Raw genomic sequence first — 14,895 nt, 5'->3', positions numbered from 1 at the left:
AATTAAAAGATACACCTATTCAAAAAGTTGATGATCAGGAAATTACTTCTTGGATGAGCTCTTTAGTTACTGACTTCAACAAAGGCTTTGTTATTATGGTAAAATAAAAATGATACATTATAATTTGATATTTTCCATACACATGAAAAAGTAGCAGAAATATCCATCATTTCGGTTCAAAAGACAGTTCACTTAGAAAAAGGAAAAATATACACACTGTTACCTCAGGGCAAGGTTGGTTATAGGTGGTTGAAAAATAGAGATAAAGATTTGCTTCGAATGCAAGTTACAGCGACCCTCTCAACCAAGCCCATTAACCTAGGGGTTTATTTTTCCTCCTGACAAATCTAGAGGTAGGCAGTCCTGGGATGGTCTGATGGCTCCCAGGTAACATCAGGAACCAGGCTCCTTCTGGTTTTCTACTCTCTGTCTTTATTTCGAGCCCTCGCCTCATGATCTCAAGATAGCTGCCAGAGCTCCAGCCAAAAGACCAAATTTCAGAAGACAAACAATGGCAAAGAGCACTTGTCTGCTGAGTCAACTCCTTGCAAAGAATTGTCTTGGCAGGTGCTACCCGGTAACTTATGTTTAATAATAACCATTGGCTAGATAAAAGGAGCTTGGTAAATGTTTTGGCTGGAAATACTCCTTTTGAAATAAAAATAAGTCTCGGTTAAGAAGACAGAAGGAGGAGTTCCAGTGTGGCTCAGCAGGTTAGGGATCCAGTGTTGTCACTGCTGCAGCTAGGGGCTTGGTTGTGGTGCAGGTTCCATCCCTGGCCCAGGAACTTCCACAGGCCATGGGTGTGGTCAAAAAGAAAAAAAGAGCAAGAGAGAAGGAAAGAAGGAATGTTGATTAGGCAGGCAGGCAAGCGACTGAGATAAACCTAATCAATCGTGTCTCTGCACAGTCTTCTCTAAGGCTGGGCTGCAGTGTTGATTTTACCTTCCCTTTTCCTCTTTTCTTTTTCCTTTTTGTAATTCCTTATCTGCCATTGGAAGAAAACCAGCAGCAGAATATGCTCCTGTCTTCCTGCTCTTACACTTTCTTCTCTCTTTTAAATGTATAAAATGGGATCTGACATTTTATGTCACACAGCGGAACCTCGTAAATCCTGCAGAGCAAAGCACGACCGCTCTGCAACAGAAAACCCTGGATTAGAAATCAAAACCTGCATTTTTCCCCCCATTTTTTTTTTTTCCTTTTAGGGCCACATCCGCGGCATATGGAAGTTCCCAGGCTAGGGGTCGAATCTGAGCTGCTGCTGCTGGCCTACACCACAGCCACAGCAACGCAGGATCCAAGCAGGATCCAAGCCGTGTCTATCACCTATACCAGGGCTTGCAGCAATGCCAGATCCTTAACCCACTGAGCAGGGCTAGGGCTCGAACCCACATCCTCATGACTACTAGTTGAGTTTGTTACTGCTGAGCCACTACAGGAACTCCTTTTCCCTAAAATTTTATTTTCCAAAATTTTTGAAATGTGACTACTTAGCATATATATTTAATTATATGAATATGTATTTTTAGTCACCTGAATTGAACGAAGCATCTAAATGAACTGTGCTAATTAACTAGAATGCCAATCAGAATCAGAACTAAATGTCAAACATTATGTCTTAAAAAAAAAAACCCAAACCTCACCATCTAGCTTATTAAAGAATTGAATATGTATATTTTGTTTAAAGATTCAACTTTAACACAACAAGATCATTCAAGTATTCTTGAAAGAAGCTCTTGGTCCAGATATATTTATGAGTCTGGCAGTCCAACTGAAACTAAATAAATCTTAAAATTTAAGCCACTGTTAATTCATGGTATTTCAAAAAATGAAGACATATTTGATGAAAGTTCATGGGGCAGAGGTGTAAGTATCGTGACCCTCTAGGTATCCAGCCTGCACCCACCCACATCTTGAGATGTGCACACAACCTGACTGCTTTGGAGCCCTGAGGCAGGGAGCCCTGATAATAGGCCGGCTGTGCCATGGCCAGCCCCTGGGCAGCAACAAGATGCATCAGAACTCCCAACCAGTGACCAAAATGGGAATCTGATACACAAGATTCCCAGTTTGAATAGTGGAGATGGGGCATGAATCTTAGGATCTGGGGCAGCAGACGTTGGCTTCATGGACTAAGGAGCAGAGTCTGGACACAGTAGTTTCCAGTGGAAAGGATATGGTGAAGCATCTTAGGAAGACCATGGTTCCATGCTAGCCATAGAGGCATCACATTCCAGAGCTGTCAGTGTTATGTGCAGATGGATGGATGATGGAATGACGGGCGATGAAGAATGGATGGATGGATGGATGGGTAGATAGACAGGGGAGTGCATGTGCTGTGAAATGTTCTATGCTTGGCACTCGGGAAGGACTCAATAAATGCTATTGAATGAATGAACAAGCAGATGAAAGAGGCTGTGTCTTGTCTCTCCTAAGAAAGCAAAATAGTGAGATAGGGAAACTCAGGTTCTGGAACCAGATGGCCTGTGTTTAAATCCTGCATCTGTCATGATTTGCTGTGTGACCTTAATCATTAGGTTCCCCGATGTCTCTGAGCCTCAGAATTCTCATGTGGGATGGAGAGTGCATTGTCATAGCTGTCGTCATCGCTATGCTCCTCCTCCTCATAAATATTTGAAAATGAATATGGTAATGCAGGCAAGTGTCTGACCAGAGTGCCAGGCACCCACAACAAGCTCATTCAGTAAAGGTTACTATTAGTTTGAACCATGTGAAATTGTCATTATACTTATCGATAATATCATGATTGATTCTAAGTTTTCAGAAGAGGAAGGACAAATCTCTACAAATACCATATGCTATCACTTATATGTGGAATCTAAAATATGGCACAAATGAACCCATCTACCAAAGAGAAACAGACTCATGGACATAGAGGACAGACTTGTTGTTGCCAAGGAGGAGGGAGTGGGGTTGGCCTGGGGATTTGGGGTTAGTAGATGCAAACTATTACATTTAGAATGGAGGAGCAATGAGATCCTGCTGTAGAGCACAGGGAACTATGGCCAATCTCTTGTGATAGAACATGATGGAAGATAATAGGAGAAAAAGAATGTGTATGTGTATATACATAATATGTATGACTGGGTCACTTTGCTGTACAGCAGAAATTGACAGAACATTGTAAATGAAATATAATAAAAAAAAAACCCTCTTACTACCAGTTTTAATAGTAATAGCACCACCTATTGAATGATAAAAATGTGATAGGAACTTTTCTGAGTACTTCTACTTACTAACCCATTTAACCCTCAAAACAATGCCTTTTACAAATGTGGAAACTGGGGCATGGAAGGGTGCAGGCACCTGCCCAGGTCACGTGGCTGGGAGGTGGAGGAGCGTCGATTCCAACCCTGGAACTCTGGCTGCAGAGTCTATGCTCTTAGCTGTGTCACATGAGATGAAGGTGATGGGCCCATGTTACAGATGAGGAGGCTGAGGCTTAGAGAGGTGAAGCCATTTGCCCAGGATCTCCCAGCCTGGAAGAGGAGGAGCTGGGGTCACACCCTGGCAGGCTAGTCCCAGTAGGTGCTTCCCTAACCCTGGCATTTGCAGAAGGTCTGGCCCTGAGGATCTTGGCTGATGATTGTTATTTAAATTTAAGATGTTTTGAGGGATAGGACAGAGGGTCAACCAAGTCCTTCCCGTTTGTAGGCACAGCTCAGCTGTCTGATTTGCATCCGTACATCAATTAATAGTGTCGACAAGAGGACTGTGTGTTTTAGTGGCCATGGAGGTATGGAAAGAATAGAAGCTCATTTCATTTCCTAAGTCTTTGATTCAGGGTGGCCTTGGCCCAAGGCTGAATTTTCTGATGTTCCTGCTCACAGCTCAAAGTCAGAGCCCAAATACTGCTTTGGAAAAGAGAAGGGGTTGTATCCTAGAATTTTATCCTCACCTCTGTTGTCACCTGTCATTGATCTTTCTCCAAGGTTTCCCTTAGAGAGTCTTGGAGGTGCTTCTGAAAGAAAAATTAACATGTGTGCCAGGAACTGAGGCACCCTCTGCCCTGCAAAGGACATAAAACCCAGCTCAGCAGAAAAGGGAGGTTATTTCTCTTGTCACTGAACAAGAGCTGAGTGGGTGAGGGAGATTGGATTCGTGTGGCCAGGTCCTTCCCCTGCCGTGTGGCGTCTCAGTGCTTCCCCGGACAGTGAGCAGGGACTTCCTCATCTCAGGGACTTTAGTCTTAGCTATGTGACTTGGCCCATGGGACATGAGTGGATGTGACATGAGAAGACCCTTTAAATATGCTTGCGTGGGAGGCTTGGGCTTTGCCCATAAGGTATGGGCACGGGAAGAGCAGACTCTGGGCAACCTCTGAGTTCAGGATGAAGACACATGGGGCAGAACCCGGCCTGGCGTCTGAAGCAAGGATGGTCGGTTAACCTGCAGATGCACGAGTGAGAAAAATATAGATTAGCTTTTTATAACCCAGCGGGATTCCAGGACTGTTTGTTACAGGGTTCTGCTGGGTTTTTGTCCTTCTCAGAACCAATCACTGAGGCTGAGCGAATGAAGTAGTTTCTGAACCAAGCCCATAACAACTCATTCCTGCAGCTGAGGGTAGAATCAGTGCTTTCCAGTGTGGGCTGGGGCTAGAGCCCTGGGAAAATAAAAGGGGACATCATCTTATTAAAAGTCACGTGAATGAATTCTGGGGAGCAAAAATGACGTTTGCTTACTAGGCTGAGGTCACGTGCATAGTTTTAATGCTTCATACTCATAATTTTGTAACCTTCTCGCATGTCTTCACAGCTTACTTATTCCAGGAACAAAAGCAATCTATACGCCTTTGAGTTCTGAGGCTGTAGTTAATGATCAGTCGTCCAGTCTCTTGTGCAGAACATATTTCGTCTTACTGTCTCCTTCCTATTTCTTAAAAGATCCAGATTAATGGAGTTCCCGTCGTGGCGCAGTGGTTAACGAATCCGACTAGGAACCATGAGGTTGCGGGTTCGGTCCCTGCCCTTGCTCAGTGGGTTAACGATCCGGCGTTGCCGTGAGCTGTGGTGTAGGTTGCAGACGCGGCTCGGATCCCGCGTTGCTGTGGCTCTGGCGTAGGCCGGTGGCTACAGCTCCGATTCAACCCCTAGCCTGGGAACCTCCATATGCCGCGGGGAGCGGCCCAAGAAATAGCAACAATAACAACAACAACAAAAGACAAAAAAAAAAAAAAAAAAAAAAAAGATCCAGATCCAACAACAACAAAAGATCCAAAAAAAAAAAAAAAAAACCAAACACATCACAATGTGTACGACAGCAATTATTTAGCTCAAATCATTCCCAAACGGCCCCAAGCACCTTAGTCCCACAGGTTCTTTCCATTTGAAATATAGACCTCGAAAGGTGTACACTTGGCCATTTTCAGCTTGCAATCTCCCTTGACAGAACCATTCAAGTGTCTGCTCCCAGTGACAGAGCGTTTCAACACTCCTTTCCTTTTCAACTCCTTATGTTGAAGACTGGGGGTGGCGTTTCCTGCTGCCGGAAGCCAGCTGTTGTCTCGTCTGTAACCATTCTATGTTTTTTTGGGGGGGGAGGAACTTGAGAACCAGTCTTAATTTGGGTATGAGTTTAGGGGACGTCCTATGCTTTTCATGTCTCCATATACAGCAGATGGGGATTCTGGGTGGAGTGACTCGTCAGGATAGGCAAGGTGATGCTGCAAGAAGAAACGACACCAGCGTCATCTTGGCTTCACCCAGCAAAACTCATTCTCTGTGTCTAACAGGGTCTTTGAGAGGCTCTGTTTATTATCATCTCTCAGGGATTTAGGCTGACAGAGGCTCCACCACCTTATGACGTCATCATATCAGTATGTGCTCCCACGACCCCCAGGGCATGGCCAGAGACCATAGAATCACATGCCAGCTCTTTAAGGATGCTACCTGCAGATGGCACGTCACTTCCTCTTGGGTTTCATTGGCCATGCAAGATCATCTGCCCATATATAACTTCAAGGGTTAAGAAAGTATGACCCTCCTGTGGGGATGGAAGAAGAGGGGACCCGGACGGTGGATGAGGGCTGGTGCCTATCCAAGCAGAGTATTAGTTGCGGAAAGGAAAGAACTGACTTAAAACCAACTTCCCTAAGGTGATGGTTTTCTCTTTGACACTTTGGATTTCAGCAGACTATTGGGTTTCTGAGTGGATGGATTAAAGAGAAGTACCATTTGAGGTTGGCTTTTTTTTGCGCTCAATCTCTTATAATCTTATTTTTGTCTGCATGAAGGCATTAGCATGCATTTCTGGGCTCTCAGCCAGGATGAGTCATTTTTCTTTGCCTGTTTCCTCGTCTCCATGGTGCCCTGGTCTTTGCCAGAACCGAACATCGGTCCCAGTCAGGAACCGCTCCAGGGATCCCGACCCCCCAGCCTGGTGCCTGGTTACCCCTCCTGCTCATTTGGTGGAGCCCACCTCCAACAAGCGCCCCTGGCAGGGCGAGGCGCCAGGGACAATGCCACTTGGAATCTGAGAAGTAACTTGGTGCCGTGCCCAGATCAACTTTTCATCACCTTAGAAAAGAGATGGGTTTGGGACATTTCAATCTCCGCTGGATCCCTTGGGCATGCCTTTGTTATTACTGGGTGGGATTATTGCAGCTCTGCTGGATGGACACACCCCCACCTTGGGCTCTGTGAAGATTAGAGGGGGGGAAAAGCAAAATGAAAATGTCAGATGTCTTATCCCGGGGATTAAGAGGCACTCAACTCGAGCCAAGGTCTTTTTGCTGTTTTTTTTTTTTTTCCACCTTAAAGATGGGTCGGGGGAAGAAAGCCCAATCCAATTTTCCCATCCCCTTCAACATTCCATAAAGGCATGCGTTGGGGAAAAAAAGACACAATTCCACTAACAAGGGAGGAACAGCGAAATGTCACATTTTTCTGTGAGTTTGAGGCCAGCACAGCAAAAGAATTTCTGTTCACAACCACCGTGTGAACAAGGGCTATTTCCAGGAGAGAGAGCTCTCCTAAAGCTGGGAAATAGAAGAAAATGCGATCTGTTAATTATTCACAATTTAGTCTAACAACTATCCGAAACTGAGTCAGACACGGCGTGTTGGGCAGCTTCTAGAGTGGTTCCTGATGAAGCCCGGTCCCAGCATTATATTCTTGTGTGATTTCCTCCTGGAGTGTGGGCTGGACCAGATTCCTTGTTTCCAGCAAGAAGAAGACAGCAAAAGAGATGGATGTCCCTCCCGAAACTGGGGTTGAACAGAAGACTGACTTCAGCCTTTCTCACACTCTTTTGCCCTTTCCGCCCTCACTCCGAGGAAGCCAGGCGCCATGTGGTGAGCTTCCTCTGGGGAGGCCCTTGGGATGAAGAGGCAAGGGCGGCTTCAGCCAACAGCCAGCAAAGAGCAGAGGCCCTCAGATCAACAGCCTGCGAGGAACGAAATCCTACCAACAACCACTCGAGTCAGCTTGGAGGCAGGTCCCCCAGCTCCAGGTGAACCTCTCAGTGAGCCCGTAGCCTCAGCTGACCCCTTCCTTGATTGTAGCCCAGAGTCGGAGGACCCGCCTAAGCCACACACAGACTCCTGACCCGCAAAACTGTAGCGGATCAATGTGTGTTACTTTAAGCCGCTGAAATTTGGGGCGACTTGTTCCATAGCCGTAGATAGCTAACACACAGGGGCCAAATTGAGTGGGCATAGGACCCTGACTAGAGTAAGATATGATGAGCTTTTTCCTGCTGAAAATGACATTTTTAAAATTAAATGATCCCAATTTAGACTGAAGCACTTGTTCTCAAAGTTTTTAGGTGTGAAGACTTTCTTCATATGAAACCCTGTAGAAAAAATTCCATTTGTTAAACAGACCACATGCCAAAACCAGAGCTGCTCTGGCTGAAGTGGGGGTGGGGGTCCCATTTAATACCCCTGCCCCACCTTATGCTCTCCGAGCACCACCTCCCTCCTTTTCTCTTTCTTTCTCAGGCCAGAATCTATGCCCCGAATCCCCACCTTCTTTTGGATGACAGCGCCCTGGTTTTGTTTGGAGGAATTACTCGCTGCATCAACTGGGTGCTGCCCTGGTGGGTCTGCGGATCAAGATGGCCTTCCCATCGCCCACCCCGTGTACCTGGGAAAACCAAGCACCGTCTCCCATGGGAACTGGATCTGAGGAGAAGAGACACACGTTCCTGGTCTGCAGTTTGGAGCACACTGTGGTGCCCTGAAAGGCCTGCCCATCAGTTCATCTCCCCTAGAACTCCAGAGCGGACTCAGTTTTTAATCCTTGAAAATGTTCAGATTTTCCTTCCAGTTTGTGAACCTTTTCTCACTTTGTTTCACTGAGGTTGGCCTGAACTGGCTTCTGTCACTTGTAACCAGAGATCCCTGACTCTACAGTCACTTATGGAACGTGTACCAAGGAGGCAGGTGGAAGAAAGATGAAATTTCCTCACACAGGAGGGGCGGTGCTGTGGACCTGCCTCCCCGCCTCCCCCTTTGCTTTCTCCTCGCTGTGGGAAGAGCTCCTCTATTCATCATCATTTGGGAGAGTCAATGCTCATCCTCAGTCTTGGCTGGTACTCCACAGCAGCACCTTTCCTTTCCTTTCCACAGGCCAAAATCTCCTTCTCTGGGTCTCAGCACTAAGGGGATTTCTCTTTCCAAGGTCACGGGTACCTACTTGGAGAAGTCAACCCAGGTAAATAGGATCACAAGGAGAGTGAAACTTTGTGCATCCATTTCAGTTTATAAATCTCTTTGATATGATTTTTTTTGGTAATATACATTTTGGGGGCTACCCAGAATCCACTCCACCAATGGATTGGGTTTTGGTAATCAAACCCCAATTTCCCTGGGCAACCCTCCCCCAACTCTCACCCGAATGGCTTGGCCAGCCCTCAGTGTCAGGTGGACTAAGACACCTGGGCTTTCTTTTCCTGACAGCTCTGATTGGTTCAGGGATGGGCATGTGATAAACTTCAGGACCAATGAGAGGAAGTAAGACTACTGTTGCGGAGTCCCCATCATGGCTCAGCAGTTAAGGAACCCGACTAATATCCTTGAGGATGTGGGTTTGATCCCTGACCTCACTTAGTGGGCTAGGGATCCGGCATTGCCATGAGCTGTGGTGTAAGTCACAGATGAGGCTTGGATCCCGTGTTGCTGGGGCCGTGGCCTAGACTGGCAGCTGCAGCTCCAATTCAACCCCTAACCTGGGAACTTCCATATGCTGCATGTGGAGCTCTGAAAACACACACACACACACACACACAAAAGACTACTGTTGTGGCTTCTGGAAGTGAGACAGGGATTCTTTTCCACTGGACTTAGGCTATCCTGCATCTGTGACAGAAGAATCTCTAAGAAAGGACCTGGGAAGGAAAGGAAGAAGGGAGAGACCATTGGTCAGCATCTGGTGACATCCTTTGAGCCTCTGGAGCCACCTAAAACTGACGAACTTCTTGCACTTTTTAGTCGTCTGATATTATAACTTATTTAAAGCTGTGAACTCCAGTTGTTTGTTGCATGCAACCACGAGTCCTGACTGATACAATCCTCCTGTGATATGTTTACATTTAAAAAGGGGTGTCCAATGTCTCAGCCCAGAAGGAGTAGGGACAACAGAGTTGCAGATACATGACAGTGGGTTGTGGAAGGTCTCCAGTGTCAAATCAGTTAGCTGGTCACTGCTCAGTCTCTAGATTCAGCTGGTTACAAAGAGTCCTCAAATTGTCAACTCTTTTCCTTCTTTTCTCCAGAAGGTGTCCTGTCCCTTTAAGACCAGAGGAATCAAGTAGCTTTGTGTGGTTTCAATTAGGTCTACAGTTAAGAAATTGAGAGGAAGAATCAAAGCCAGAACCACTGGAACGTGATGATACATACCCTTAAGAATTTTCCGGGAGAAGCTGACCTCATTCAGGACTTTGATGCTGGATCAGGTGCTCTGGTAGCACTCAGAGTTAAAGAATGCTGGATCCCTGATCTGCTAAGGCCTCAGACAAGGGAGACAGTTCCATGCATGGAAAGAAAAGTATTTTTCTGGTCACAAAGAGATTTTTCCTTGTTCTGCAATGGATGATTATCTAAATTGGAGTTTGGCTATTTTTGTTGTTGTTCCCACCAGCCTTCAGGGGTCACTGATCGCAAGGTGAACGGACACATGCAGGATGGCATCTGGGTCTGTCACTGTTTAGTTGGGTTACAGGTCATGCCCTTTGGTCTCACTCACCAGTTCTCCTGGGTTTCCAGGGCTAATGAATCTCGTTCTCTGATCTCCATTAGCTGCACATGGCATTTCTCTTGGAAAGACCTTCCTGTTTACATTCTTATTTAAATCAAATCTTGATGGACACCGGCCTGGCTTATTGACCACTGCCTCTGACCCTGGGTCGAAGTAGAAAATGGAATTGCTGAGAAATGTTACAGAGATCATGGCCTCTAGGTTTAGCGCCCTAAGCACAGACTCCACAGTCAAAGGGCTTTGACCAACAGCAGAACAAATCATGGTGGTAAACTCCGGGGTCCTTTCTGAGGTCATATACCAGGGAGAGAATACACACTTGAGTCTGCAGCATTTGTTCCAAAAGGCAGATTTAAAATTTGGATCATGCAAAGGACCGAACTTCTATAGATAAAAAAAGAACACAGCAGCTATGTGAGATGTGTACAATAGAACTTCTCAATTTACAAATTTAACAAGTTGTAAATGAAGCTTTATCTAGTAAATGATTCTGTATTAGTCAGAATGGGCTAGCTTATGCTGCAGTAACAAAAGGTCCACAAATCTTTAGTATTTAAAATAAGAAATAGGAGTTCCCATCGTGGCGCAGCAGAAACGAATCCAACTAGGAACCATGAAGTTGTGGGTTTGATTCCTGGCCTCGCTCAGTGGGTTCAGGATCCCACATTGCTGTGAGCTGTGGTGTAGGTCGCAGATGAGGCTTGGGTACCATGTTGCTGTGGCTGTGGTATAGGCTGGCAGCTGTAGCTCCGATTGGACCCTAGCCTGGTAACCTCCATATGCTGCGGGTTTGGCCCTAAAAAAGACAAAAAAAAAAAAAGAGTTAATTCTCATAAATGCTGCATTTCCATCTCTGTTATAGCAAAGATTTATCCATAGTGTTTTCATCCAGGGACCCAGGCTTCACCTCGACAGGTGTTTCTATAAAACCACCACGGCTGGTGGATGATAGCAGGGCTAAAGGGAATGGCTCAAGATGAACACACACCTCTTATACTCACACGTCATAGGCAAAGCCAGTCACGTGGCAGCACCAACTTCAAACACGTCGGGGAAATGCAGTGCTATCAAGAAGGAAGAAGGCCCTTACATTTTAGCAAATAGCCCTGTTGACCACCACACCCCATCCCAGGCAGCCTTGCTGGGACATGAATTTGATGCTTCTACAGCAACTCTGGTAGGTGAGACAGGGTCCCAGAGACAGTGGGGAAGGCTGGCTCAGCATTTGGAGCCCCAAAGGGCTAAACTTTTGTCCCAGCCATGTTGCGTTCAAATAAATAATAATTGGTTAAAATCCAGATCCTTGGTAAACAGTGATCTCTGAAGAGAAATCCAACTTTCAGTCTGTTGTGACTTTGGTAAATGAACATTTGTTAAGCAGAACTCTGTGTTAACAGATCCAACAAAGAGAAAAAGAGAAAGTGAAATACAGAAATTACTCACAGACCCTGGAGGGGGTTCCTGGGGAGGTCAAGGTGCGTGCAGGCAGAGAGAGCTCGGCGGGACCTGGGGCACGTGCCTTTATGAAGGTCTGCAGGTGGAGCACTGTGGGTCCTGGACTAAGGCCGGACTGGTCAATTAAACAGAAAGAGCAGGGTAAGCTCTGAGGCTGTGAGGAGGTGTTTAATCTAAGCGGCACACGGGAAGGCGCTGGACCTCGGGGAAGAGTGTAATCTTGGGGAAGTCATGTCAGGAGCTTATATGTACTTGTGACTCTGCAGGCTGTTATACAGAGCACCTCTGGGAGGGCCAGTGTCCATTCAAGGCCCCTGCTGGCTGCTTGGCCTCACAAAATGGGTGCTTTTTTTTTTTTTTTTTGGCATGTCATAGTTTTAAAACTTTATAGAGAAGAAAGTACTTCTGTAGCTAATTTTCAAAAGTCATTTGATTTGTACATGTTTCATGCCCTAGCGATGCTGTGTGACAGGGTCTCACAGACCCGTGACAAGACAGTAGGATGAAATGGTTGAAAGCATGAACTTGGGAGCAGTAGTATAAAGGTCTGACTCTTAATGGAGGATCAGCAGGTGCACAGAATTCTCAAAATGTCATCGTGGGATGAGTGTGTTGAGTCTCCATGTTATGGAATAGTTGATTTTTTAATTTTTTATGTTTTTACTTACGGTCTATAACTGTATTTATAGTTTCCCATATTTAGATTAATTTTTTGTTAGGAGTTTTTATTTTAATTTTTCCATGATGAGACCTAGATCCTGGCTATTGTTTGGAAGGTGGACTCTTTTATAGATGTGCTGGGAAGCATGTAAAGTATTACTGGACTGAGCAGGTCTAATTAACAGAATAGTCTGATATTACATGAAATAAATAATCCCAGAAGGATGAACTTGAGTCTGAGGGCTGGAAGGGGCTTCTGTGATGTTTGTGTGTAATGATACAGTCTTTCAGGAGACTTTCAGTATTATGGAATAGTTCAGCTAAACTCTCAGTCTTTGAAGGGATGAAATCTGAAAGATTAATGGGCTCAGCCAGGAAACAGCTCTTTTGGAAAAAAAAATGAAACAGTGAGATGCAAATGCAACCAAGATTAATGAAATGGATGAGACCACATTACAGGCCAAATGGAAACCACAAAACAATCCATGGAACTGTTTCTGGTGGGAAGGAGGCCTGTTTTTGAAATAGCTGCACGTTAAGGGGACCTAATCTAGGCCACAGAACTGTCTGTGAATATGGGCGTTTCCAGTGGTCTCTGGAAGTCAGGACCCCCTGTAGGTTCAAAGATGAGTCTGTTTCATCGGATGGCCTGGGCACTTGGGGGCAGCTCAGGTAAAACAGATCTCTGCTCCCGGGGTCTTCACATACGTATATGGAACATTGAAATTGACTGTGAAAGAGGTCTAAGGGTCTAAAAGTGTATTTTGGGTAATTGTTGGGATCATCAGTGGTACTCAGCTCCTGAAAACTGTATAAGGAGCAACATGTGATGGTTTTGAAACATTAAAAGAGCATTTATAGTGGAAATGCAGCTCTTCAAAAGATGGATAGAGAGCATGGTGGCGGGTTGATGAGAGGAGGGACTCTGGCCCAGATGCCGACGTGTCTTTTTAAGGCCGCACCTGTGCCATGTGGGGGTTCCCAGGCTAGGGGTTGAATCGGAGCTGCAGCCACTGGCCTACGCCACAGCCACAGCAATGCAGGATCCTTAACCCACTGAGCCAGGCCAGGGATTGAATCTGCATCCTCATGGATACCAGTCAGATTTGTTTCTGCTGAGCCACGACAGGAATTCCCAATTTGTTTGATACCCAGGAGGTGGGTACACCTTGAGGCAAAGCATGATGGGAAGGCTTTGGATGGCTGGAAGCCATGTCTTTCTTTTGCAAAATTCAAGGAGGAGAACAATATGGGGGGGGGGGGGAGAAGGGAACCTACATGCTGACGACACAGCAAGTCTTCTCAGGCAGATCAGTTCAGGCGCCAAGAATAGTTAGAAGCTTTTGAACCATCCATGCCCACATATACCCCTTGGAAAGCATGGGGGGGCTGCAGGTTTGCTTTCTTCTGTCTGTTCCATTCACAAAATTATTGTTCTGGCTTCTCTCTCTCTGCTCAAACTGTGTCAAAATTATGTGGGTTTGGAGTTCCCACCATGGCTCAGTGGTTAACGAATCTGACTGGCATCCATGAGGATGCAGGTTCGGTCCCTGGCCTCTCTCAGTGGGTTAAGGATCCAGCGTTGCCATGAGCCATGGTGTAGGTCACAGACTTGGCTTGGATCTGGTGTTGGCTAGTGGCTACAGCTCCAATTCAACCCCTAGCCTGAGAACCTCCATATCTCATGGGTGAAGCCCTAAAACACACACACACACACACAAATGATGTGATTTTGACCCTTGCGGAATCATAGTCTTACTTGTGTCCAAATGGTAGTGCTGTGAGGTGCCCAGGGCGGGAATTGATCCCCACTCCCTGCCCCCAACTCCGGGCTGCAGAGAAAGTCTAGTTTGCTGAGCTCCAGACACTCTGATGTTCCCCCTTTCCTGCCTCCCTTCTCTCTCTCTCTCTCCCCCACTTCCCTCTTCCGTCCCCTTCATCTTTTTATTTACCTGCCATCTTGATCTATCTTCTCTCTCCCAGTCTTCCTTCTCCCTGAGCATTTCCCCAGAATTAAGTCCTGCAGGCTATTTGCATAAAACCATCACAAAAGGGGGTGAGAGTGACGATTCTTTATGGGCCTGGGTCAATAGCTTTGACAAATGAGGCTGATAGCAGGGAAAACAAATTGTTAGTGTTCTATTGAAAATTCACCGTGGGTATTAAATATTTGCATGAAGGAACTAACACTCTAGGGGTTAGGCAGATGAATTCCATTCCAAAACCACTAAAATGAAAAGCCAACTGCAAATTAGGTTTGAAATGGACCTGCCTGTCCTCAGGAGATGTTGCAGTGACTGATGGATTAAGTCCCCAAGTAGAACACAAACCTACTTTGCTTTCATAGAAGCAAAGACGACTAATAAAGGCTGTGTCTCTACACAGCTCTGACTCAACTGGGGCTCCGTCAACCTCTGTTTCATAGCCTGATGCTTCTCAGCTGAGCTTCTTAATTAAGTCACAATAAGAGCTGGCCCTTAAGAAATCCCCAAACACCTGAGTTCTCGGCTTAATATCCTTTATTAGCGGTGGTGCCAACAAAGGCTTGGAAAGAGGA

Source organism: Sus scrofa, chromosome 17, assembly GCF_000003025.6.
Source record: "Sus scrofa isolate TJ Tabasco breed Duroc chromosome 17, Sscrofa11.1, whole genome shotgun sequence".
Classification (NCBI taxonomy): Eukaryota; Metazoa; Chordata; class Mammalia; order Artiodactyla; family Suidae; genus Sus; species Sus scrofa.
This window is presented reverse-complemented; position numbering follows the sequence as displayed.